A 26,403-nucleotide genomic window follows, 5' to 3' on the forward strand; every position below is an offset into this window, starting at 1 on the left:
CCAATGGAGTTCTATTCTTTAAGTACTCGGGTTATACTGAAATAAAATGATCATATTGCATTTTTTGGCGAGGAGATCTCATCTATGTTGTTGGGTCGGTTAGTGCAAATCTTTTGACGCCATTTCGATGACTCGTGCGTCGATGATGATCAGGACAATACAAGACCCAGTCCCCGAGGGGATTGACGTGGTGGCAGGGAATCGAACCCGCACCCCCTGAATGGGAGTCAGGCGAGCTTTCCGTCCAGTTACGGAGGGGGATGTGGTGAGGGTGAGAGGGGGGCGGGGAGGCTTACTGGGAAATACTGAAGAGCCGACGATGACTGATCATCACCTGCCGGCCGGCGTGGCCGTGCGGTTAAAGGCGCTTCAGTCTGGAACCGCGTGACCGCTACGGTCGCAGGTTCGAATCCTGCCTCGGGCATGGATGTGTGTGATGTCCTTAGGTTAGTTAGGTTTAATTAGTTCTAAGTTCTAGGCGACTGATGACCTCAGAAGTTAAGTCGCATAGTGCTCAGAGCCATTTGAACCATTTTTGAACTGATCATCACCATGGGTCCGATGTAGAGCAGCAGGCGCTGCAGTATTCAGCGGCAGACACTGCTGTTATGGCACACTCAGCAGTGAATACTAGTCACTTCACTGCTGTAAGCAACGTTGCTTTTGACATCTCGAATAATATCGACAACAATCTAGTGCGTCCTAAGTTCGATTAGCAGTGCTGTTCCTAAAGTGCAGCTTAGGGTGATGCTTGGCGTGCTCCTGGCTGAACAGTTGGTGGGTACCTTGCGCAGCATCACGTTGGAGCGGCGACTGGCGCGCGCGCTGCTCCACAGGTAGAGCAGCCAGGAGACGCCGCAGGGCCACAGGGAGGCGCAGAAGCCGGGGCACATGTCTGTCGTCTAGCCTAGGCTCCGCAGCGCCACAGGCCAGGTCTCGCGCTGTCCAGCGAAGACAGTGAAGCGAGCACGCGTTACGCAGCGTCCGAGAAACGCGGCGACTTTGGGCGCACGAGACTCGCCCAACCCGCGGCCGCCCCATGTTTTCATTAGGCCCGGGGGCGGCGGAGGCGGCGGCGTGCAGTGTCGCTTTATGTAGGTCACGTCCGCTCTGCCCCCACCCCACGCCGCGCTGCCATATCTTCCTCTGTAATCCCCGGAGCGCCCTCCGCCCCATCCAATTATTTCCCGGCACGAGAGGTGCTCGAATTCGCCTCCCCCTCGTTCACCCCTCTCTCCCCCCTGTCCTCTGGTAAAGAGGGAGGAGGGCGGCAGCTTCCCTCCGCAGCTACCGTGACGCCGCGCCGACTTGTCACAACCGGCTCGGATCAGCTGACGGGGCCTCCTCGGAGACACAGTGAACGGCGAAACCTCGTTATGGGGACGCCGTGTCTGAGTTATTTGGGCCGTCACTTCGATTACTAGCGCTCTCCTGAGAACTGAAGAAATGGAACTTCTGTGTCTGAAGGCGAGACACGTCACATCCCGGGCACCTGCTGTAGGAAGGCCACGGCGATACTTGTTTTCTTGCTTCGTTCCAGCGGAGATATGAAAACTAATGGTTGTCAGTTTCAATAAAATCCTGTGGGGAATTAGGCAGCATCATTTTGAAACTGTAAACAGACTTTTTCACCTTATACGCAACGGTCCTGTTCGAGACAGCGAAACTGTTATTTTATTACGAAAATGGACATGCTATTCACACTAATAATTTACTCGCCGTTAAGAGAACCGCTGTATAGAAGGTCGAAACGACTTTCTGGTAGTTGTTTACAGTTTCAGAATGACGTGACCTAAATTCCAAAAGGATTTCATTCAAATTGTAAGGTTTTGTTTCCCAACAAAAAATTGTAAACTTACACCCAATGACACGAAAAGAAATCATGGGTCCCACACTACATTCCTCAGCGTCCGTCCATTTTGGAAAGATGATAGTGTAGCATACGTGGTTCAGAGTTTGCAACGTCTGCTGTGGCTGAAAAGTCCCACCCGTGAGTAGTGGTTTTTACTGCGGTTTAGGCATGTAAAAACTGCAGGACTCCGAACAGAAGCCGCTCTCTCTCTCCGTTTTATCCTCTTCCTGATTTGCTGTTGTGTGCTTTCGTCCGCCGGCCGAAGTGGCCGTGCGGTTATAGGCGCTGCAGTCTGGAACCGCGAGACCACTACGGTCGCAGGTTCGAATCCTGCCTTGGGCATGGATGTGTGTGATGTCCTTAGGCTAGTTAGATTTAACTAGTTCTAAGATCTAGGGGACTAATGACCTCAGAAGTTGAGTCCCATAGTGCTCAGAGCCATTTGAACCATTTTGCTTTCGTCCTCTGCCACCTTACCCCATTTCGCACAGTCAGTTGCCACTTGACACGATCATCAGCGACACTTTCCGGGCGACCTGGATTAATACTGGCCTTGATCAGGTGTCTCTTGCACGCATCCTTGAAGCGAACGTCCGGTTTTCCCACTGACCTCACACCCTCCTAAAATCCCAGCCACCGTAGACGTCGATGGTTCAGGAGTGTATGAATTCTGGTTATTCCTGCCAGCTGTAAGACTTCAGTGATCAGTACTCTATTCCTGCATGAGATCCGGAGAATCCTTCGGAGGCAGCGGAGGTGAAAGATGTTTATTCGAGATTTGTGCTTAGTTAGAGCTGTCCATTTCTCACAGCTATAGAGAAGGGTGCTGATAACACAAGAGTTGTATACTTTTAATTAAACTTTTATTGTAGGATGGTGCAAGCCTGAACGATAAATAATTAATATCTTGCAAAAACATTCGATTTTCACTAACTCGTACCTTGAACCTATCTGTCTACACCCATTTTCAAAAACCAGTGTCCCAAATTGTCCAGGGCCAAAACTATATATATGGTAGAGAACCTCAAACAGAATACTTTTAGATAAGGAACTAATAGTCGGAAATATATTTTTAGTATTCGTTATATTTTGCATTGTCAGAAACGTAGAAACCGATGGAGTATAGGTATCTTAAAATTAAAATTTCCTAAAAAGTTTTCTATAATTGTCTAGATCATTTACATTATAAAACAATTTAATATTTATACTATATGAGATCTAGAGTGTCATAACAACCTTTTAATTTTTTTCAATTTTAAGAAATATGTATATAGTATTTGGTTGACGTAATCCACTTATACTTTAAAATAATAGCTTGGTTTTCTGGCCAAGGGTCGAAGAATTTCCGAAAAGGCTAAATTTGTATACTCTCCGTGTGCTGCCATGGTTAAAAAATACCCCAAAACGGAGCTATACAAAACCGGCGCTGAGGCAACTGTGGGGACCCCAGGAGCCATAGATGACAGGGGTGAACGACGGTTACAGAAATGTGTACTAGCGAATAGACAGGCAGTTGTTGAGGAACGGACCGCCCAGATGAACCAAGCGGCGACCAACAGCGTCTCTTCAGCGACCGCTCAGCGGACGTTGCTGCATGTGGGCCTCCGCAGCAGCCGCCTGTTTCGTGCACCCATGATGATTACTGTTTATCGACGACGAAAGCTGGAATTTGGAAACCCGTACCGCAGCTGTACATCCACTGAGTGGCTGTTGTTGTTGTGGTCTTCAGTCCTGAGACTGGTTTGATGCAGCTCTCCATGCTACTCTATCCTGTGCAAGCTTTTTCATCTCCCAGTACCTACTGCAACCTACATCCTTCTGAATCTGCTACAGATGGCTTTTTCAGACGAATCACGTTTTATACTCCATCGTCGGCACGTACGGCCTGAAACGTCTGAAAGGAAACACCTTGCAACAATCGTCGGAAGGGTTCAGGCTGGAAGAGGGAGAGTTATGGCCTTGGGAAAGTTCCGTGGAATTACCTGGGTCATCTCGTCATTCTCGAAGGCACAATGTATCAGCACAGGTATGCATCTGTCCTTGGGGACCGTGTCCGCCCTTGCATGCTGTTTGTTTTTCCTGTGCACGATGGCATCTACCAGCAGAACAATGCAACATGTCACACAGCTCGCAATGAACGTATGTGGTACGAAGAGCACCGGGATGAGCCACCAAACTCCCTGGATTGAAACCTAATCAAGAACCTGTGGTAATACCTCGATAGGGCTGTACGCGGAATGGATCGTCAACCGAGAAACCCATGGCAGCGGCCTCTGCACTGGAGTCGACATGGCCCCAAATCCCTGTCACTGACTCTCCTTTTTTGCATGTCTCGCGCTGCAAAAGGTTTTTGACAGCTGGTCACATTAACGTGACTACACAGTGTAAACATGTACTGTATATTACAAATGCAAAGGGAACGTTGGCAACTGATTTAATTACTCAACAAGTTAAGGCTGTGGTTCGTATTCACGAACTCACGAGGTCACTACAATATGTATGGATGTGAATTACTGTCTCTCTTTTCCTCAGTAATATGAGAGAAAGTGGGGGATTACCTCATATGGTAACATTGAATGAAAATACTGAGTGTTCGTCGCTACGCTTCACAGTCTGCTTGGATTTCATATGTGAAAAAAAAAGAAAAAGAAGAAAAACAGCTCTGTACATCAAAAATGGTTCAAATGGCTCTGAGCACTATGGGACTTAACATCTGTGGTCATCAGTCCCCTAGAACTTAGAACTACTTAAACCTAACTAACCTAAGGACATCACACACATCCATGCCCGAGGCAGGATTCGAACCTGCGACTGTAGCGGTCACGCGGTTCCAAACTGAAGCGCTTAGAACCGCACGGCCACACCGGCCGGCCCCTGTACACCATTTTGCTTAAGTTGTCAATAGTACTATGGTGCCCATGAGGAGATGCATTTCATTTTTTTATTATTGTATCGAAAACATACATATTATACACAGTTATGACCAGGGCAGTTCAAGGCACAGCTCTAGGGGGCAGCGTGATCTCGCTCTTTACTCTGACCCCGTCGGAGATCTGCGCACTAAATACGAAAGTTAATGGATAATGGCAAACGGACTCGCACAACTTTTTTTGGTCATTAGTCTTCTGACAGGTTTGATGCGGCCCGCCACAAATTCCTCTCCTGTGCTACCCTCTTCATCTCAGAGCAGCACTTGCAACCTACGTCCTCAACTATTTGCTGGATGTATTCCAGTCTCTGTCTTCCTCTACAGTTTTTGCACTCTACAGCTCCCTCTAGTACCATGGAAGTCATTCCCTCATGTCTTAGCAGATGTCCTATCATCCTGTCCTTTCTCCTTATCAGTGTTTTCCACATATTCCTTTCCTCTCCGATTCTGCGCAGAATCTCCTCATTCCTTACCTTATTAACCCACTTAATTTTCAACATTTGTCTGTAGCACCACATCTCAAATGCTTCGACTCTCATCTGTTGGGGTTTTCCCATAGTCCATGTTTCACTACTACACAATGCTGTACTCCAGACGTACTTTCTCAGAAGTTTCTTCCTCAAATTAAGCCTGATATTTGATTTTAGTAGGCTTCTCTTGGCTAGGAATGCCCTTTCTGCCACTGCTAGTCTGCTTGGTTATTTTGCTTCCTAGGTGGCAGAATTTCTTAGCTTCATCTACTTCGTGACCATCAATTCTGATGCTACGTTTCTCGCTGTTCTCATTTCTACTTCTTCTCATTACCTTTAGGTAAGGTAATGGCACAACTAGGAAACTGAATAACAGAGAAAATATACGTCATTGAGGTACCTCACTTTCCTATTGCCGCTCTTTAAATTTATTTATTTTTCTTTACATAAGAGCTTCAATGTTGCGCACGGTTAATTCAGCACAGCTTAGTCTCAAAACACATTTCAGATGATAAACTGATATGGAGCATCTCAGTCGTATTTTACACAATTTCGTTAGGGAAAATCACTGCTCACAATATTACGTTGATCCGTTTGGACTAGGCATACGTGCTACATCTCTATGAACTTTTGGGTAACGCTTCAGTGACAAATGTTTGTAAAGTTCACTTGAAGTCTTTCTACTCTGATATCTACCTTTCAGTTATGAATCACACTGAAGATCTAAGATTTCCATTTGAAGAGAATGGTTTACAGAATCGATGTCCACAGAGTACGGAGTAGCACAGTTTCCAAACGGGGAATATCAGTGAATTTTGTTTCAAATTCAGTAGACAATTTTCCTAAAAGATCTATATACTCTCAAAAATTTGCAGCAGTGGCAACGTTTGTTAATTATGACAGTTTCGCGAAGAAAGAGATGTTTATAGTCACCAGCTGCCTTTCCCAGAACGACAGTTTGATCCAGAATGCCTTTATTTTGTCACGGAAATGGATGATGAGAATGTCCTTCCCTTGAAGTGATAGGCACAAGTCGCGAAGATGTCCCGTCACATCAGTTAAAAGGCTAAATCACAAACCCATCTATCATCTGACAGCACAGGAACAATTTCTCCCTTTCCATCTCTCCCTTCCATGAATAACGAATATTCTGGGTGCAGTTCCATGAAGCGTTCCAGAACTTTAACACGACTGAGCCAGCGAACTTCGGAGGGATATGGTAAATTTCCAAATTCACAACCGGAACCGTCCAGAAACGCTTTGAACAAGCAATGATTGAATCCTTTTGCTCAGAGAGAATTGGTCATTTTCATAACCAAGCTCATTACATTATTCAGTTTAGTGCTTGTCAACACGAATGTTGTTGATGAATCAGGTAATGCATAGGGATAACCAGGAGATCATGATTCTTCATTCTCCCCACGGTACCAAACTTCCCCATAACCACTTCAAGTGCATGGAACATGTCTTGGCCTGTAGTTGTGTCCTTCAGTGGGATGAGATCTAACATCTCTTCGCGAACATCCAGCATTCTGAAACTTCCTGGCAGATGAAAACTGTGTGCCGGACCGAGACTCAAACTTGGGACCTTTGCCTTTCGCGGGCACGTGCTCTCCGCAATATCCTTTCTTCCAGGGGTGCTAGTTCTGCACGGATCGCAGGAGAGCTTCTGTGAAGTTTGCAAGGTAGGAGACGAGATAATGGCAAAAGTAAATCTGTGAGGAGGGGGCATGAGTCGTGCTTTGGTAGTATTTGCTCGCGAAAGGCGAAGGTCCCGAGTTCGAGTCTGGGTGCGGCACACAGTTTTAATCTGCCAGCAAGTTGCATATCAGCGCACACTCCCCTGCAGAGTGAAAATCTCATTCTGCATCCAGCATTTTGTTTACTGTCCTAATGAAATTTACCATCTGTGCTCTGTCTGGCAAATCAAGAGAGACGTCCAAAGACAAAGAAAATACAACATTGTCTTTAATATTCATTGTCAGCTGAGCCTCCAAATCTTTTGTTAATTCTTCATTACAGCGGCTTGAGAAAGTGACACGGACTGTAACTGTGGAACCAGTTGTGGGTACAGCTCTTCCACCACTGTTACAAGGCATTCTTTATTACATTCACCGTCAGTAAATGGCTTCAGGTGCACAGTTGTCTGATGAAAAATTGTGTAGTTAATTCTCACAGAATATTCGCTCTAGGATGACCAATGTCTTGAGAATCATATTAAATACTTTTATCAAATAATGTCAGTAACACGAGCTTTCAAATCTGACGTGGTGATTCTTGAAACGAAGCAATTATGTCTTATTTGTTTTACTGCTTACTGACGTCTTGAATTTCTTTATGCGCTTTAAACTTTCTCACACACTAAACATTTCACACGACCGTCATCTTCAGTAAAAAGAAATAGATCCTCCCTTGGAGCCTCTGTTTACTTCTCGCAGCTCTGCGCTAGCGATCGCCTTTGCTTAACGGCCCTGACATGATTATGTCTTTTGCCTAAAACTTGGCCACTTCTTATGCACTTTCTGTTCGTTGATGAAGTTCATCTTCTGCGCAGGAGGTTGAACACAGTCAGCATTGAAGCATATGATGAACAATCCGGTCTTCTCCATAGTTACTCTGAACACCTTCTTCATCAGGTCTGCCGGCTGGAATGGCCGAGCGGTTCTAGGCGCTACAGTCTGGAACCGAGCGACCGCTACGGTCGCAGGTTCGAATCCTGCCTCGGGCATCGATGTGTGTGATGTCCTTAGGCTAGTTAGGTTTAAGTAGTTCTAAGTGCTAGGTGACTGCTCAGAAGTTAGCCGGCCGCGATGGTCTTGAGGTTCTAGGTGTTGCAGTCCGGAACCGCGGGACTGCTACGGTAGCAGGTTCGAATCCTGCTTCGGGCATGGATGTGTGTGATGTCCTTAGGTTAGTTAGGTTTAAGTAGTTCTAAGTTCTAGGGGACTGATGACCTAAGATGTTAAGTCCCATAGTGCTCAGAGCCATTTGAACCATTTGAACCAACCTCAGAAGTTAAGTCCAATAGTGCTCAGAGCCATTCATCCGGTATCGTAGCCCCAAGTTGACAAATTAACTACTGCCAACTTCAGATCTCAGTATGTTCAGGGACTTCCAAGTCGTCCATTTCTGACCACAGCCAGGAGGTAAAGGTTCTGAAACTCTTTTCCAGCCAGGTTGAAGTTAGGTCGTGGCCCGCCATACTTGCAACCCAGCTTTTTCAGCAGTAGCTCTGTTGCCGATGTTCGAAGGAAACTTTTCCTTCACTTCAGTCATTGCGGGTGCTGTTCGTGGCCATATGGAAGATGCTTTCACTTCTGCTCCACTTTCTTTCGCTCTTCTTTCACAGCTACTTCTCTTAGAGCAGGAGGGGGTGCTAAAGCTGCGAGGTGGTAAAGCGATTCTACTGGATTGGATTTCAAAAGACTTGCTACGATTCTGCTGGTGTCTTTGAGCTCTATCTCGCAGTGTTCCAGTTCGACACCTGACCCTACTATTTTTAATTTACAATTAAATTCCCTGTTTCTCAAATGAAAAGCTCGCACTTGTGTCTTTGTGGGGTTTGGTTTAAGTTGGATTTGGTTGTAGTGTCTGGAAAGTTGTTTAAGCGAGTTCGGGAGATGTGTGTCGGAAACTTATTGATTCAATGACCAACCCATAGCACCCAATAGTGGGACTTCTTGTGTGCTGATGACCTTCCTCTAGCCACCCAGAGCACTGATTTTTAATCAGAGGAGGCCACCCTCCCGAACGCCCTTAAACAACTTTCCAGACACTACATCCAAATCCAACTAAAACCAAACCCCACAAAGACACAAGTGCGAGCTTTTCATTTGAGAAACAGGGAATTTAATTGTAAATTAAAAATAGTAGGGTCAGGTGTCGAACTGGAACACTGCGAGATAGATCTCAAAGACACCAGCAGAATCGTAGCAAGTCTTTTGAAATCCAATCCAGTAGAATCGCTTTACCAGTCTATAATCTTACACTTACTCTTTATGATAAGCCAATAAAAAGTAGGGGCGTCAAAAATACACAGAACAACGATGAAGCCACCTTAGGTGTAGCGATTTCTTTTGTAGGAAGTGGCTCCTGGTCCGCACCATATTGCATCAAGCGGAGGTACAGTACGGACCATTAGGTTAACCATGCGAGCGGATCGCTGTGCCAGGAAGAGACCAGACCACACGCGCGGCGAGGCGCTGAGCGGCGCCTCCCTACACAGGAGTTGCATTACCGGCTCCCGGGAGATATTAAATATGGAGATGGCGGAACGGTGTTCCGCCGTTACGTCACCGCGCTTTAGAAAGGGGAAAAAACAGATGACGGCTGGCTGGTGGCGGGTGGCACTCCTCCTCGGGGAGTCGTCGCAGCACAGAACAGGACACAGGACAAGAGAGGACAGAGCGGAAGGGAAAGGGAAAGGGCAGGCCGACCCTGAAACAAAACAGCGGCCAGGCTGAGGGAGGCTTCGCTCCCAGCCGCAGGCGGCAGCGCAACTGCCGCGCCCCAAGTCGGCGTGGCGCCGGGCTGTGCGTTCTCGCAAAGACTCGGCAGTATTTCTATACCAGCTGAACAAAAGTATCCGGACGTCCTTATGTAACGCGGACCCGTGTGGGGTGCATTCTACTGTCAGTGGAGAAGCAGTATCGGTGGAATGGGTCGGTCACGGGAACTAACTGACATCGAACGTGGACAAGTCACTGGATGTCACCAGAGTGTGATCACGTGAAACCCAGCTTGCTCTTTTCTCACACGACATCTTGAAAGCCACGGATCAAGGCAGTCAGGTAGGTGCAGTATTTCTCAATTTCCGAAAAGCATTTAACTCAGTACCACACCTATGCTTATTATCAAATGTAAAATCGTATGGGGTTTCAGGCGAAATTTGTGACTGGACTGAGGTTTTTTTCGTGGGGGGGACGCGGCATTTTGCCTTGGATGGAGAGTCACCCACACCCTGAAGAAGTAACCTGGGATGTGCCCCAGAAAAGTATGTTGGAAAACTTGCTGTTCATACTGCTTATTGATGTCTTGAGGACAATGCAAATAGTAACCATATAATTTTCGTAGAAGACGCAGTTATCTACAACGAAAGGCAGTGAACGGAACTGTACAAATTTTCAGTCAGATACTGGTACGATTACAAAATGGTGCAGAGATTGGCAACTTGCTTTAAATGTTCAGAAATGAAAAACTGTACAGTTCACAAGACGAAATAAAATGTTCTATGAATATAATAACAGTGAGACACACTTGGAATCTATAAACTCATACAAATACCTGGATGTGGCACTTAGTAACGATATGAAATGGAACGATCACATAAGCTCAGCCATGGGTAAAACAGGTAGCCGAACTCGGCTTAGTGGCAGAACATCAGGGACAAGACGTCACCCTATAAAGAAGGGTGCTTAGTAATCAATCATGCGACCCGTCCTGGAATATTACTCAAGTGCGTGGGACACGCACCAGATAGGACTAGCATGGGATATTGATCGTATACACAGAAGGGTAGCATGGACGGTCACGAGTTTGTTGGACCCAAGGGAAAATATTACAGAAATGCTGAACAAACTGAACTGGCAGTTTCTTGAAGACGAACGGAAACTATCCCGAGAATGTATACTAGCCAAGCTTCAAGAATAGGCTTTAAATGACGACTCTAGGAACATACTACAGCTCCTCATTTATCGGTACCATAGAAACGGTTGGCAAGATTGAATTAATTACAGGATGCACTGAGGAAATGAAACAATCATTCTTCCCGCGCTCCATTCGTAAATGGAACGGGAAGGAGCCCTAAGAACTGGCACAGTGGGACATACGCTCTCCCATGCACTTCACTGGGGTTCGCAGGATATAGACACACATACGAGTCCGTCTTGTAGCTGAGCAGCTTTCACGTCTTGAAAGCTATTGTAGGGTATTGGTTTCAAGAACGTCTTGCGACCCTCAGACGAGTTGCGGCGCAGAGAATCTATAGAAAAATATAACGATAATTCCAGTTGAATATATGATAGTTCAGTGGAGGAAATTAGACTGAGTGAGTAAAAGAAAAATTTGTAATGTAATCAGGTCTGTAGTTGTTGTGGTCTTCAGTTCGAAGAATGGTGGTGATGCAGCTCTCCATGTTAGTCTATCCTACGGAAGCTTCTTCATCTGTCATACTCGTTAATGTGGGCTGTTATGCCTCGGTTGAATCAATATCCCAGAGAAACCCATCTGCGGAGGACATCTTCAAGGGGCTTTAGCTTCCATGAATGTTCGAGTCACATCTTGGCTCACTACTAACTACACTAAACTTCGTTTGCGCTGTCTACCGCTCGGACACGCGAAGTCACATGTATACAAAACTCATGTGCAATTGACCGTTGTCGGTTGATCTCGTACGCTACTGCTATCACAATACGGTGGTCATCTTCTTCGAAATCTAGCTTGGTTTAACATCTTCCTCTTTCCGATTAGAATTATTTGTGTGTTTAACAAAGTCTATACCATCTCTGTATAGCCAACGATAATATACGTTTGTGATAGAGCTGAGTCTTATTGAAATAGCCCGTAGTATTTTAATATCATTTGCGTCCTATCTACTGCATCCTACATATACCTGAACCTACAAACTGTAGTCAAGCCTTGGTCTCCTTCTACAGTGTAAATTTCTCACAAATCCCTCCATCACCAAATTGACGATTTCTTGGTGCATCAGGTTGTCCCCCCGTTCCATTCAGTACCTCCTCACTAGTTATTCACTATATATCCAGCTAATCTTCAGCGAGCATCGGCAGCCCCACATTTCAAAATTCTCTTCTTTTCTCTACTCTTTAACTTCCATGTTTTCACTTCTGTACAAGGCTACACTCCAAACACAATCAGAAAAGCCTTCCGAAGCTTACAGTTATATTCGATGCTAACAAATTCCTCTTTTTCAGAAGTGGCTTTTTGCTGTTGTCAATCTGCATTTTATATCTGGCCATCATTAGTTATTATTTTTCCCAAATAACAAATTTAATCTATTTCTTCTATTGTCACATTTACTAATCTAATTCGAAAGACGTCGCCTGATTTATTCCATTACTCTTGTCTTAGCTTTGTACCTTTTTGGTAGTTAGATCTATTATCAATACTAGAAAAGAAATACTTCTTAATGTTCTAAAAGTTATATTAATTTGGTAACGAACTAGCATTCGACATCACTTAAATTCATTTAAAACGTTTATTTATTACATTTTTAAAGAAGGCAATTACTTTGGTTTTCAAAATTAAAGCAAGAAACGGAAATTTTATAAGGTTGCACCTATTTTGCCACAAAACAGCATAAACAAATGATGGTAAAGTAGGAACAATGTATAAAATACAGAACGTAATCAACTGCAGCACGCATAACAATTGATGAAAATGTTCTTCGTTTTTTCCAGCTTAAAGGATTTGGACACACATTCCGACAACTGGTTAATGTGTTCACTGTGAAGTGTGACCACCTCTGCCAGCAAAACAGGCCTGACAATGATGGATTACGATGTTGAGGCAATAACGTCCATTCTTCCTGCTTAGCTGCTCGCAAGTCTTGTAGAGTGGTTTTGGATGCTGACATGATGCAACCCGTCTCCCTAGTACATCCCAGACACTCTCTATGGGTTTCAAATCGGAAGAGGGAACAGGCCACGCCATGTGTGCAATATCCTACGTTTCCATGAAAAAATCAACGACTTGTGCTCTATGAGGTAGCGCATTATCGTCCATCATACGAAGTCTGGGAGCATAGTAACTCGCAATAACGGCACATGAAATCTCAAGACATCGTCACGATACCTGACGGCAGCTAATCCTTTCAGATTCACCGGCACAATTTCATGAAGAGGTGTTCGTCAACATAATCCCGGCCCACGTCATTAGCGATCCTCCTCTATATCGATCTCTTTCCACAATGTTAGGGTCTCGAAACCGTGATCCACGTTGCCTTCAGATGCGAATCCGTCGAGAATCACTCTCCACACCAAATCGGGACTCACCTGTGAAAAGAACATTGTCTCACTGTTCTACTCTAGACGTTCCTTTCTGTGAAAACGCATCAGAGCCGTACATACAGCAGGTCTCTGGGATTAAAGGCCACTCTTTCGAAGCCTTCTGCACATCGTTTGCGTCAATACAACACACCCAGTGGATGCCAAGTGGTTGGATGCCAGTTGCTGCACAGTACTAAGGCGGTACCGTCGTGCCTATAAAGGCAAATAACGGTCCTCTCTTTCTAATGTCACAGGTGGTCGGCCTTGCCCTGGTCTCTGGGATACAGTTTCGGTTTCTGCAAACTGTTGTCACATCCAAGAAACAATATAACGATTCATGTTAAGCCATTGGGCCACATGAGTTTGCGACGCTTTTGTTTCCATTCTACCTGTGGCCCTAAACCAACGAGAGTCTGGTAGGCGTATTCTCTGTGCCATACTGCACCGTGTACACAGCAATTTCGGATGTGGGAATACCTGGCAAACACTAGTCCGCTGACGTCATCGCTGGCGTGGTTTTCCGTTGACCGAAATTCCACCTTCCGTGCAGGACACGACGGTACGAACATCTATTGACAGTTTGTATGATTATATCGTGAATGAGACACAAGACGGGGAAATAGCGGTTTGTTGCTTTAATGTTGGACACTAGTGTATAACAATAAACATCAAATGACATCTTTTCCGTCTACATATGCTTCAAATTAGGTAGCTCGAAGCTTTCGAACTCGTCGCTCTAGTAAATTTGTTACAATATCGATAACTGTCAAAAATCAAGTTCATAGAGACTCATTTGTGGTGTTTCACTCGATTATCTCAGTATTTATCTTACTGCATCTCAAACAGATTATAATTTCCTAATATGGAATTCATATTTTCTGTAACTGTTTCCACACTGAATATCACCGCCGTTTTTCTAACTGTAGAATCTGTAACTAAATCGCCAGAAACGAAGATATGCTCGGTCAGCATCAAAGGCATCTTTGTAATAGTCCATTGCCCTAATAGGAACATTGCTGATGTGTAACAACATAATGATCGAGAACAGCAGGTGCAGGGAAGTGAAAAAAAAACCAGATCTCATAAATCTTCCATTTAGCCATCTATTTTACACGTGATGTAACAACTTGTAACAAGTGTACCTGGTTTCACTGTCACTATTCTTAATTAACGAACATTTGTACAAGGTTAACATCTCTTAGAACCACGTGCCGTGTTCAAGGGCACGTTTGTATTGCCTGCGGCCAGAGAATGTTATTGGAGGCAGCGTCCTCCAGTGGCCAGCTCGCACTTCACGCTATTTACGAAATGGACGGTCGTAAAATTCCTAAGTTAGCTCATTAAAACGAAAATTTGTTACTTTGCCCACATGCTGGCCACGTTGTTTTGTCTGTAGTATAAATAAATAAAAACGTCAACATCCGTGGACATGTTATAAGAAAAAAAGGAAAGTATTGTATCCAGTCTATTAGGACATCTGCTTATAAAATTTCCTTTACAAATAGTGTGGTACAAATTTTCAATAGTTCTCGACATGAGATAAAAATTATTTCATCATTCTCACATTTTTAGTAAAATCTTAAGGTCATTACTTGAGCATTATCTATTCACCAGCAGAATCTTTACAATATACGCAATACAAAACTTAAAACCAGAAAGTGCAAAATATCTTGCTGCAAGTATTGGAAGCTGTATTGTAGATTAAGCCAATCGAACAAACTTACTGTTCAGAAAGAGGGCACTCATATTTACGTGACATCGAATATTACAGAACATAATTTTATTAAATTAATAACAAATTATCAGAACGTATTCATTAAAATCCTGCGACTCTACGCGTTGCGCTATACCGACTTTGATTGTTACAGGACCACACTTTGTGCGTTACCATCTTCTGAAAGTTTTAATCGTAGATATGTTATTAAATAACATATAATTATAAAAAATTGTACCAAGAAAATTGCATGACGTTTCCCATAATTTTATTACAAAAAATCATACAATTAACGACGTATTTTCGAGAAATGCTCAATTTGCTGATGCTTAAAAATGACATACATTCACATGAGTTTTAACTGAAAGCTAATAAGGCGTCTCGTGAGTTTGTACTGAAGAAAGAGATAAGGTGTAAGTGACGTAGGTGGCACTCTTTCATCTAATTGGTCAACACACAGCCGCACATTCAAAATATCTGGCATGATATATAGTGCTCTGCACCTTCGGAACGGAGCTCCAAAGTGCTTTCTTTTTCGAATGCACTATCCGTATGCCGACGGCTTAACGGCCAACACGGGGTGCAAACGCTGCGTGAACGCATCAACCTGATGAGAAGTTGGTTTCTTTTCCTGGGGAGAGGACGCCGACTACAGCGGAGGCAAGGAAACTGACTTCTGCTTGTCAAGAGGAACACTCGCTGCGTGTTTAATTAACTGACGGTTGCAACCTAGTCGTTGAGTGATTCAATACAGTCTGCAATGCTGAGTCCAAGCAGTGCGTTGCGATGAGCGTGTTGGTGACACACAGAAATCCATGGTTATCAAATGGTTCAAGTGGCTCTGAGCACTATGGGACTTAACATCTGAGGTCATCAGTCCCCTGGACTTAGAACTACTTAAACCTAACTAAGCTAAGGACATCACACACATCCATGCCCGAGGCAGGATTCGAACCTGCGACCGTAGGGGTCACGCGGTTCCAGATTGAAGCGCCTAGAACTGCACGGCCACACCGGCCCGCCATGGTTATCAAATGACTAGTTGTACCTGTTGTTCGATGTCATAATGTTCATTCCGGTGTGTTCTTTGGATTCAAGAGCCATTTTGATTTCACTAAATCACACTGCGAATATGACTGACTTTTATTACACAGAAAAAGATCTTGTTTATATTACGCTGTAAACTTAGCTGATTTGTTGATAGGGTTTGTACGACGAAAATCACTCTGTTGTTTGTTCTGTGCGAGTGATGAATTTCTATGTTTTATTTTTGCACAGCAGTTTATTGAGGTAGCTGTGTAGATAGTGTTGAAAAGAACTGGTGGTAGCTCGTCACAGTAGCTAGTTGTTGCTGCCGAGGGCATGGCTCAGCGAGCGCGTGTCACTGGATCCGCTGGATCCCCGCGCAACCGCTGTCGATGTCTGTCGGAAACGTGCGTTTCCGTTGTAACTGTGAGACGCCTAGGGGGTGAGGGGTGGCATGAATCTATGATAGCACACCAACAACTTGCATTTGTGGTTAAGGTCAAATCAGCTAAAAATTTTGTGGTTCACCAGCTCACGTCCTTGTAGAGGCACCTGGCTGCACAGACGCTCGGGTGGTGGGGTGCGGAGAAGAAGTATAGTGGAACAAATGCTTCCCCCAGAAGTGATTTTGCACTGTTTCTTAAAAGAAAGACTCGTGTCTCAGTGTTTTTCACGTCAGATCGTTTTGATTGGCTAAACTACCGAGATTCCAACCAAGATCATAGAAAAGACGTGTTAAATGAAACTAGCCCCTCCCCTGACTCTAGTTGCTGGAAGTTAGTCAGTAACAAACTCCCTAACGTTTGGTGCTCTGTCTCTGTCTATGGCCAATCAGGGTGGAGCCTCTGACGCACAGCTCCGCTCCCTCTAACTTCTGAATCATTTATATCACCCAATCATTGTGCCTCTTATATCCTGTTAAACATTTATGTCTGACAGTGCCTGAGATGGGTGGTGGCATCCCATACCCTCAAAGTTGTCCTAACTTCAGTGGTACCTACGCCACTTTCAGATGTTATAGCGGTCGGTATATTCCGAAGGAGAGCCCTACTTTCTACAGTTCTGTTCACAAGAGCGTTCTTCTGGGTCTGCTAGAACGGCACATCTCCTTCGACTTGCAGGTTGTTAAAACCCTTCTGCCGGTGTCCCGCAGAATTGTTACTTTTGGGGTGCGGCGTACAGGGTGGCTACCTCAAAGCACTGGCCCGTCGAACTGCATGTCAAGTTATTTCTGCGAATTCTCCTGGGGCGTCCCCTCCCGCCAGCTAACGTGACCTGCTGCGTGCCTGCTCTCTCAGAGCCCGGTGCGATATGCTTTCATAGCGGCCTCCTCCTTGGGTGAATATGCAATTCAGTATGAAAACGTAATCTACGTTAGTTATTTACTCGCAGTCACTGGTACTGATATATATCTCATTTATCAATAGGGGTTAACTATTCCCATTTGGCCTGTCTTTTTAATTTTGTTTATTAAATGAGCTATGGGACAGTTTTGCAGAAAACAGTCACGTAATATGACAATGGGAAAATATTTTACGACTCGAATCATGGAATGTCAGATGTTTGAAGATAGTAGGAGAGCTAGAAAATTTCAAAAGGGAAATTCAAAGGCTCCATCTAGATACAGTAGGCCTCAGTGAAGTGAAGTGGAAACAAAATAAGAATTTCTTGTCAGAAAATATACTATAATATCAACATCAGCAGAAAATGATATATAAGAATATTTGAGAGTCAAGATTGCGTGTTGTTACACTTTACTTTTATTTCATTACAACACGCGCCCTTGGTGCCAAATATTCTTATTTACCAAATATCACGTGCAGAAAATGGGATAACGGGAATAGGATTCGTTATAGACAGGAAGTAGAGCAAAGTGTGAGCTGCTCCATACAGTTGAGTGACAGAGTTGTTTTCATCAGATTCGATAGCAAACCAACACCGACAACAAAAGTCAAGGTAAACATGTCGACGTCGCAAGCAGAAGCCGAAGAGATAAAGTATGAGGATATTGACCAGATAATTCCCTACGTAAAGGGAGATGGAAAGCTAATAGTCATGGGGGATTGGAATGCGGTGTTGCTGGAAAGAACGGAAAAAATGGTTACGGGAGAATATTGAATTGTCAATGTGAATGAGGGAGGAGAAACGCTAATTGAATTCTCCAATAAATTTAAGACGGTAATAACTAATACTCTGTATATTGTATAGAGGAGGTGGTATACTTGCAAAAGACCCGGAGATACGGGAAGGTAGCAACTGGTTTACGTAAAGTCAATGACTGCAAAATCAGAGATTGCATTGTAAGGCAGGGCAAGAGGCAGGAGCAGATACTAACTCAGGTCGTGTTCTAATAATGATGAAGGGTACACTGGAGTTTAACACCATCGTACGGAAGAATCAGTATGGAAGGAAGTGAGATACTGAAGTGGTAAGTAATAAGAGATGCATTTGAAGATGTTGAACAAACATAGTTACAAGGAAAGTAACCGCGTAGGAAATTTGGTAACTGCGAAGAAACCATGAGTAACAGAGGAATTAGTTCAGTTGATAGACGGAAGAAAAAAAGTTCAAAAATGTTGGGGGAAAGACATGAATACTGCAACACAAATTGACTAGTGATGAAATAAATAAGATATGGATGGCAGCAATGGCGAAATGGCAACAGGAAAAATGTGAAGAAGCCGGAAAAGAAATGATCGGAAGAACTGACTAAGCATACACGAAGTAAAAACAAGCTTCGGTGAAACTGAAGACAAGCGCGTTAACTTTGAGTGTGCAATGGGAATTACACAGTGAAATTCGGGAGAAAAAAGCGGATAGGTGGAAAGAGTACACTGAAGGTCTCTTTGAAGGGGAGGATTTGTCTGATGACTTGATAGAAGAACAAACTGAAGTGGATAAGAACAACAGAGAGAGTCCAGTATTTAGAGTCAGGAATTAAACGAGCTCTGGAATACTTGATCTCAGATAAAGCACAAGGGATCGATAACATTCCATCTAAATCATTGAGAGAAACTGAAATCAAACGACTATTCATGTTAGTGTGTAGAATCTATGACACTGGCGACATAGCATCAGACCTTTGGAAAAACATCGTCTACACAATTCCGAAGATAGCAAGGGCATATAGGTGCGAAAAATCTCACTATTAGCTTAACATCTCAAACATCCGAACGGCTGACAAGAATAATGTACAGAAGAATGGAAAAGAACGTTGAGGATGTGTTATGGTTCAAATGGCTCTGAGCACTATGGGACTCAACTGCTGAGGTCATTAGTCCCCTAGAACTTAGAACTAGTTAAACCTAACTAACCTAAGGACATCACAAACATCCATGCCCGAGGCAGGATTCGAACCTGCGACCGTAGCGGTCTTGCGGTTCCAGACTGCAGCGCCTTTAACCGCACGGCCACTTCGGCCGGCGAGGATGTGTTAAATGATCATCAGTTTGGATTCAGAAAAAGCGAAGGCACGAGAGAGGAAGTTCTCACCTTGCGCTTCGTGATGGAAGCAAGACTGAAGAAAGATCAAGCCAGGTTGAAAGGATTTGTCGATCTAGAAAAAAGCGTTCGACAGTGTGTTCGCAGGAGAAATTTAGAGAAAAACAGGAGTAAGCTGTAGGGAAATACGGGTAATACACAGTCTGTACAAGAACCAAGAGGAACAACAAGACTGCAAGAGAAACAACAAAGAGCTCGGTTTAAAAAGGGTGCAAGACATTGATACAGTCCGTCACCTCTAATGTTCAATCTATACAACGAAAAAGCAATGACGGAAACAAAAGCAAGGTTCAAGATTGGGATCCAAATTCAAGTTGAAAGGATATCAGTGATACTATTCGCTGAAGACATTGCTATCCTGAGTGAAAGTGAAGAAGATTTATATGATCTGTAGAATGGAATGATAAGTCTAATGAGCAGAGAATATGGACTAGGAGTAATTTGGAAAAGACCACAGTAATGAAAATAGGAGAAATGAGAACAGCGATAAACTTAACATCAAAATTCACGGTGTAAACGAAGACTCGGACAGGCAAAGAGGGCTTTCCGAGCCAAGAGAAGTATACTGGTATAAAACATAGGCCTTAAGCTGAGGAAGAAATTCCTGATAATAAAGGAAGAGGATGATAGAAGATGTGTTAAAGATCAAGGTGTAACCTCCATGGTACCTGAGGGAGCTGTAGAGGATAAAAGCTATAAGGGAAGACAGAGATTGGAATACATCCAGCAAATAATTGAGGACGTAGACTGCAAGCGCTACGAGGCTAGAACAGGCGAGGATTTCGAAGTGGGCCGCACGAAACGAGTCAGAAGACTGACAACTAGAAAGACGGAGGTGTATTTGTGTGTGTATGTGTATGTGTGTGTGTGTGTGTGTGTGTGTGTGTGTGTGTGTGTGTGTGTGTGTGTGTGTGTGTGTGTGTGAGTGTGTCTTACTTTGGATATCTTCGTGAAGTTATGTTTCAACATGGTGTTGCCCTTGCTGTTCTCGCCTACTTTTGCACAGGCGTTGATGATGCTGTGGCCACCACGGTCTCCACGTCTCTCATTCTGTGGAAACATATTGTCATGGGTTGCACACCATTACTCACTGGCCACTAAGGTTGTAAATCTCTGGCACGTACTGCATCCGTAACCCAAGACCTAGGTCTGCTCGATGCCGAATAAGGTTATAGCCATTGTTGCTGCCATAGGTAGCAGTCTTGTGTACCGAATTTCGCACTTCGTATACCTCCAAAACACCTACAAATTTAATTAAGTATTATTTCTGCGGAGAGTATATGGAGAATAAGTAAATCCTCGTTATTTACTATCCTTCCTAGTGTTCCGATTTTAATAGCTAATAAAGTAACTGCTGTTGTTGTGGTCTTCAGTCTAGAGACTGGTTTTATGCAGCTCTCCATGCTACTCTATCCTGTGCAAGGTTCTTCATCTCCCAGTACTTAACTGCAACCTATATCCTTCTGAATCTGCTCACTCTATTCATCTCTTGGTCTCCCTCTAAGATTTTTACCCTCCACGCTGCCCTCCAGTACTATACTGGTGATCCCTTGATGCCTCAGAACATATCCTACCAACTGATCCCTTCTTCTAGTCAAGTTGTGCCACAAATTTCTCTTCTTCCTAATTCTATTCAATACCTTATCATTATTTCTTCTGTAGCACTACATTTTGAAAGCTTCTTTTCTCCTCTTGTCTATACTATTTATCGTCCACGTTTCACTTCCATACTACCTATGTCAGTTCCCAATGTATATAGTCCGTAGTGCCGTTTCTTACATATATACGAGATGTATACATTGTACAATGTGTCCTTTGCCTGCTGGAAGCAATCGCGGGCCTGTTCGGACAAGAAGAAAGCAGAAACACACTACTTTACATATATCTTTCATAGGTAACTTCTAAATAATCCAAAATCAGCCAGGGATAATGAAGTAAGTAAACAGAACTAAATAGCGAGTGACTGCTGCAAATCCTACGTCAGTAGTAGCAGAGGTTAGTCACGACGCTCGACAGTCCATCCTGGAGAAAACCGTACGTCGTCTGATAAGTTTCAGTGACAAGAGGAGGTAGGGGGATCGGAGTTCGAGAACGGATTGAGTGGTGGTATTAGTTGAAGGTGCCAACTGCCTCATTCTAAAGCGGTCCATTCTGGTGGGCCTTCGTTCAGGAGCTATTGCCCCCCCCCCCCCCCCCCCCCAAAGCGGATAAGTTTAAAGTCTATTGAAATGGTTTCGGTTTTACAGAAAGTGCATTAGCCGAGTGTATAAAGTCATAAGGGCTCAAACCTGTTCCACAGCGACTTTCGTTTACTATTCTTGCTCCGCTTTTCCATGTTATAACTGGATAAGATACGATTTTCCTACGTGAAAGATTACAGCCTGTCTGAGGCTACACTGTACTAACACTGATTTTTCATTAAATATACACATTCCAGTTCAGAATACGCATTCCATCAGCAGCTGTGTCTGGGAAACCAGTCAAATCTAGAGTATCTGATAAAAAGTATCCCGATACCCCAACACAAAGGGGGACTCACCACCGGATGCCAGGAGAGTCGGGTACGCCCTTACGAAAGTAGGCGATGAATGTCGTCAGCAGAGAAGTAGTAATAGCACAATTTGTCGGAGCGCTCAGAGACTTCGAATGTGGACTAGTCTTTGCATGCACCTAGGTAACAGAGCCATCAGGAACATCTCAACCCTTGTAAAGCTGTACATGTCGACTCTCAGTGACGTGATTACGAATGGGAAACACGAAGGAACAACCACCGCTAAGCTGAGTTGGACCTCACTCACTGACGGACAGAGACCGACAAACATTACTTGGGTTGAGGGGTTGAGGGTGGTGGTAGAGGGTTGTTAAAAAAACATGAATGCAGTGGAAGGAATCACCAAAGCGCTAACGGCAACCTAGCCAACACAATGACTGTGGGTAGTGCGTTAAAAAGTTGGGGCTCTGTAACGTAAAGACACCACATTTTTTTATATTGACCAGACAAACTGGTTTTACTTAAACATCGATGTCTGTTATGTTCCATAATGACCTGTCAACTCTACTTACTGAATGGTTTGTAGCTATTTTGTAAAGAAACAGAATAGTAATATTGTAATGTAACACAGAATCGAAAGACGTTCCCTTAATTTCACTTCGAAATTACTATTCCATTCCTAAGAAATTTGTATTGTTTTAAATTCTAATTTGAAATGATCATTCAAATAAATCTCGTCGACACCGTGTCTTTTCCTGTGTCGTGCTATTAAGATGATTTGACGCACACGGCGGTCGAGGGCGAAGAACTCTCGATGGTTGCACTCAGTCACCGGCAGTGCTAAGTTGCAGTCGACGTTTTGGTACTCACAGTTAATACGCAAATAATTACTGTGAGACTAGTTTTTGTTACGGACGTTAATGAAGTGCACTGGTAACAAGCGCACAGTTACAAGTCATCTCAATAAAATATTTGTAGCGGATGCAAGAATTTTCCAGACGCAGAATGTGACTTTGCTGGTACATCGAGAGCACTGGTTTGGGAAGCTCTCATGGCGAGCCGTCTTTGTCTGTGCATCAGAGGCAGGAAGAAATTATAATATTTTTAGTCACCAAAATGTACTTGCGCTCAGCTGCTACAAGCCGAGAACTTCCAATTACTCTCGCATTCAGATTCGTATGGAGAGTAACAGACATATAAGGAAACACGTTTGAACCTTGGATACGAAACAACATAGTTTCTTAATTCTTGGAAGTTATTTGTATTAATCTTACCTACGGACATTTTTGGATCCTATTTGCTTTGTTAATTTAAAACAATGGTCCATTTATTATAAAAGATTCCAGTTTTCCTAATTATTTGTAACAGCAATTTCAGGTTAGCGTTTAGTTACGATATGTACTTTTAATGGGCGCATATTACGTTGCCATGGTTACATTCGACTTGCAATCATTTCCAAGTATAACGTAAAGTACAAACTGTAATAAGATCAACAATTATTTCGGAATACTTCTTCCAAAGTTAACATGCCAAGTCGTAATGGTCTTGCTTGTATTCACCGAGCTTTGACGTAACTTTGTGATATTCAAAGAACGACTTACAGTTATATATTTCAGGGAATTATAAAATTAAAAGGCAGAATTTGTCACTACAGGACTGCAGGACGTTATCAATTAGTCATACTACTCACTTTAAGCTGGAAATTGGTTGCTGCTCTCATTTTAGTGCTGAATACATCCACTTTTCTTCCGTGGATGTCACTAAGTTATCAGAATGATAACTCTGGTAGGCAGTCCAGTGAAATTTATTGTTATTGTGTGCTGATGGAAAGAACCGAGTCCCATATCCAGCCAACACATTCAGATCTTATGTGACAGCCTGTTGTACCAATTCGGAATGAGGTTTAAACAAGGTTACATACTCTCGAAAGTATTGTTAGTAATGTGCATTTTCAAATCATTAGCAAGCTCTAATCGCAGATGGCTGCTAATAACATTAAACTTTAAAGCCACGGCTTGTTTCGAGTGTAAATCGTTCGATATGCGCAGGGGTCAAGATAGCGCTACAACGTCACGTGAGCAGACGCGATAGATCACTTGAATTTAGCTTTTAAAAGATAGGTGTAGTAAAGCGGAACTTTGTTACTGGTTCTTTGACAGTATGTAAGATAATGGATGAAGTTACAGTACTACGATGGAGTAGCTCCTCGTAAGCCACGAATTTCTATTGTCAATGTTAAGCGACACTTGAGGTTGCGTAAAGAGCGAAGTCACTGGATCGTGGATGACTGTAAACTATAAATTTGGGTGATGAATCGTTCTACTCCCTGTGACAATCCGATGAAAAGGTTTGAGTGCGGTGAATTCCGGTCGGTATGTGCAGTTCTAACACAACTATAGACGAGCTGGTGTTACGGTACGGTGGCGTTTCTCATGGTTAGGGTGTTGTACCATTATTGCGCTTATGAAAACGCTAAATATAGAAGGATATGAACACATGTTACCGCACTGTGTAGTGCGTAAGGCAGAGGAACAGTTTGTAGGCGATGCAAAAATTTATCAGGACACAGACGATGGTCTACTGAACAATTTGAGGTAGGGAACCTACGGTCGGAGAAGCCAGCTTAAGGAGATAATAGGAATAAAATCACATTAGTGTGCACATTTTTATTTAGGTTTCTTACAATTAACTGCAAATACCATCACTGACATAATTATCGTATCATTTGTACCGTATATTATAAAATGTGCTGAAACTGATGGCCATCAACCTCATTGCAAGCGAACCAGATTCTGGCGCACCCTGACAGTAGTATGTTTCGAATCATATCACAAGCGGCTAAAATTCTAGAAGCTAATTCCATCACCGTATCCACTGGGGTCTCGTACACAAGTAGGGAATTCAGGTCAAGTGAGTTCGCAGGCCATGAAATAGGACTTCCCTTTCCAATCCAGCGACCAGAAAATACAGCACTGGGATAATTGCGGACATCCACACTGAAGCGAGGCAGTGCACCGACAGCCAATGGTACGTTCTTCAACAACTCTTTGCACGAACCTCAAGTGCAGTTAGCGATGCAGACGCTGAGGCAGACGATATGACCCAATGAAACCGTCGCCTACAACGCCGGCCCAGATATTCATAGCAAAATTTACTTGATTGTGTGTCTACTACAGCAAGAGAGTTGTCCTCGTCCCACACATGGCTATTCCTGCTATTAGAAATACCATCACGATCAAATGGGACATCGTCAATATACAGTTCGGTTTGGAGGGAATCTAATTTATCAATCCATTGTTGGAGCAACCACTGACATAATGTGAACCTTGGTGCAAAATCAGTCACAAGCACTGCGTGGACTCGTTGTGGGTGTAATCATTATTCGTGGAGTACTTGCCACACGATAGTATGTGCAGGGCCCATTTCACGTCCAATATGACGTGTACTTTTAGTGGGGTCCGCTGCAACACGCTCCGACACATCCTCTTCAAAATCGAGTGTGCGTGGGGTCCTCACGTTTCTTCTTTCCAGTGACCCAGTCTTCCGTATCCGTCGATCGAGAGAAATAAACACTCGTCGTGACGGATGATACCTGTTAAGAAACCGTTCCCTGTACAGCCTTTCTGCAGTGAGAGCATTGCAACGTACTTCCCCGTACACAAAGTGCATGCAAAAGAGTAGCGGTATTGCTCTACCGTATTGCACTGTACGTCTGTCAATAGCACTGAGTAATGAATGGGTCTGACGTTGGTTCATAGCAGGTTCTATCATGAGACAATGTAAATACGATATAACAGAACCACCTAAAGGACAAGTAAAGTAAATAAAATCTGCATCATGACTTCCTAGCAATCCTCCTTGTTTCCTTGCAGGAAATAAAGAATGTAAATGTAAATAAACAGCACAATACGTGTAAACTTGTACACATGTTAACTGTAAGTAAGCTGGAAAATAGTAATACTTGACAAAGAGGTAGACAAGTTTACTTTGAATTTGGGTTTAAAATAAAGACACGTGATGGTTCAAATAGGCATTTTATACAAGTTTACTTCCATATCTCCTTAAGCTGGTCTCTCCGACCCCAGCTTCCTACCTCAAATTGTTCAGTGGAGCATTCTCTATGTCCTGTTACATTTTTGCACGCTCTTACGGAAACACCCTTTACAGGTATCACAATGCAACCTGCCATAATGCAGCAATTGTGAGGCAATGGTTTGTGGACAATTAGTTTCATAAAAGGGCCTGGCCTGCACACAGACCCCACCTGAATCCAATGGAAAATTTTCGGGGTGAGTTAGTATGTGCTGTCTGAGGAAGACTGTGATCTTTCGCATACTTAAATACATTGCGACTCCGTGCCGATAAGATGCTGTCAACAACAGTGGAGACAATTAAAAAATACAATTGATTTCGT

Source organism: Schistocerca serialis, chromosome 1 (assembly GCF_023864345.2).
Source record: "Schistocerca serialis cubense isolate TAMUIC-IGC-003099 chromosome 1, iqSchSeri2.2, whole genome shotgun sequence".
NCBI lineage: Eukaryota > Metazoa > Arthropoda > Insecta > Orthoptera > Acrididae > Schistocerca > Schistocerca serialis.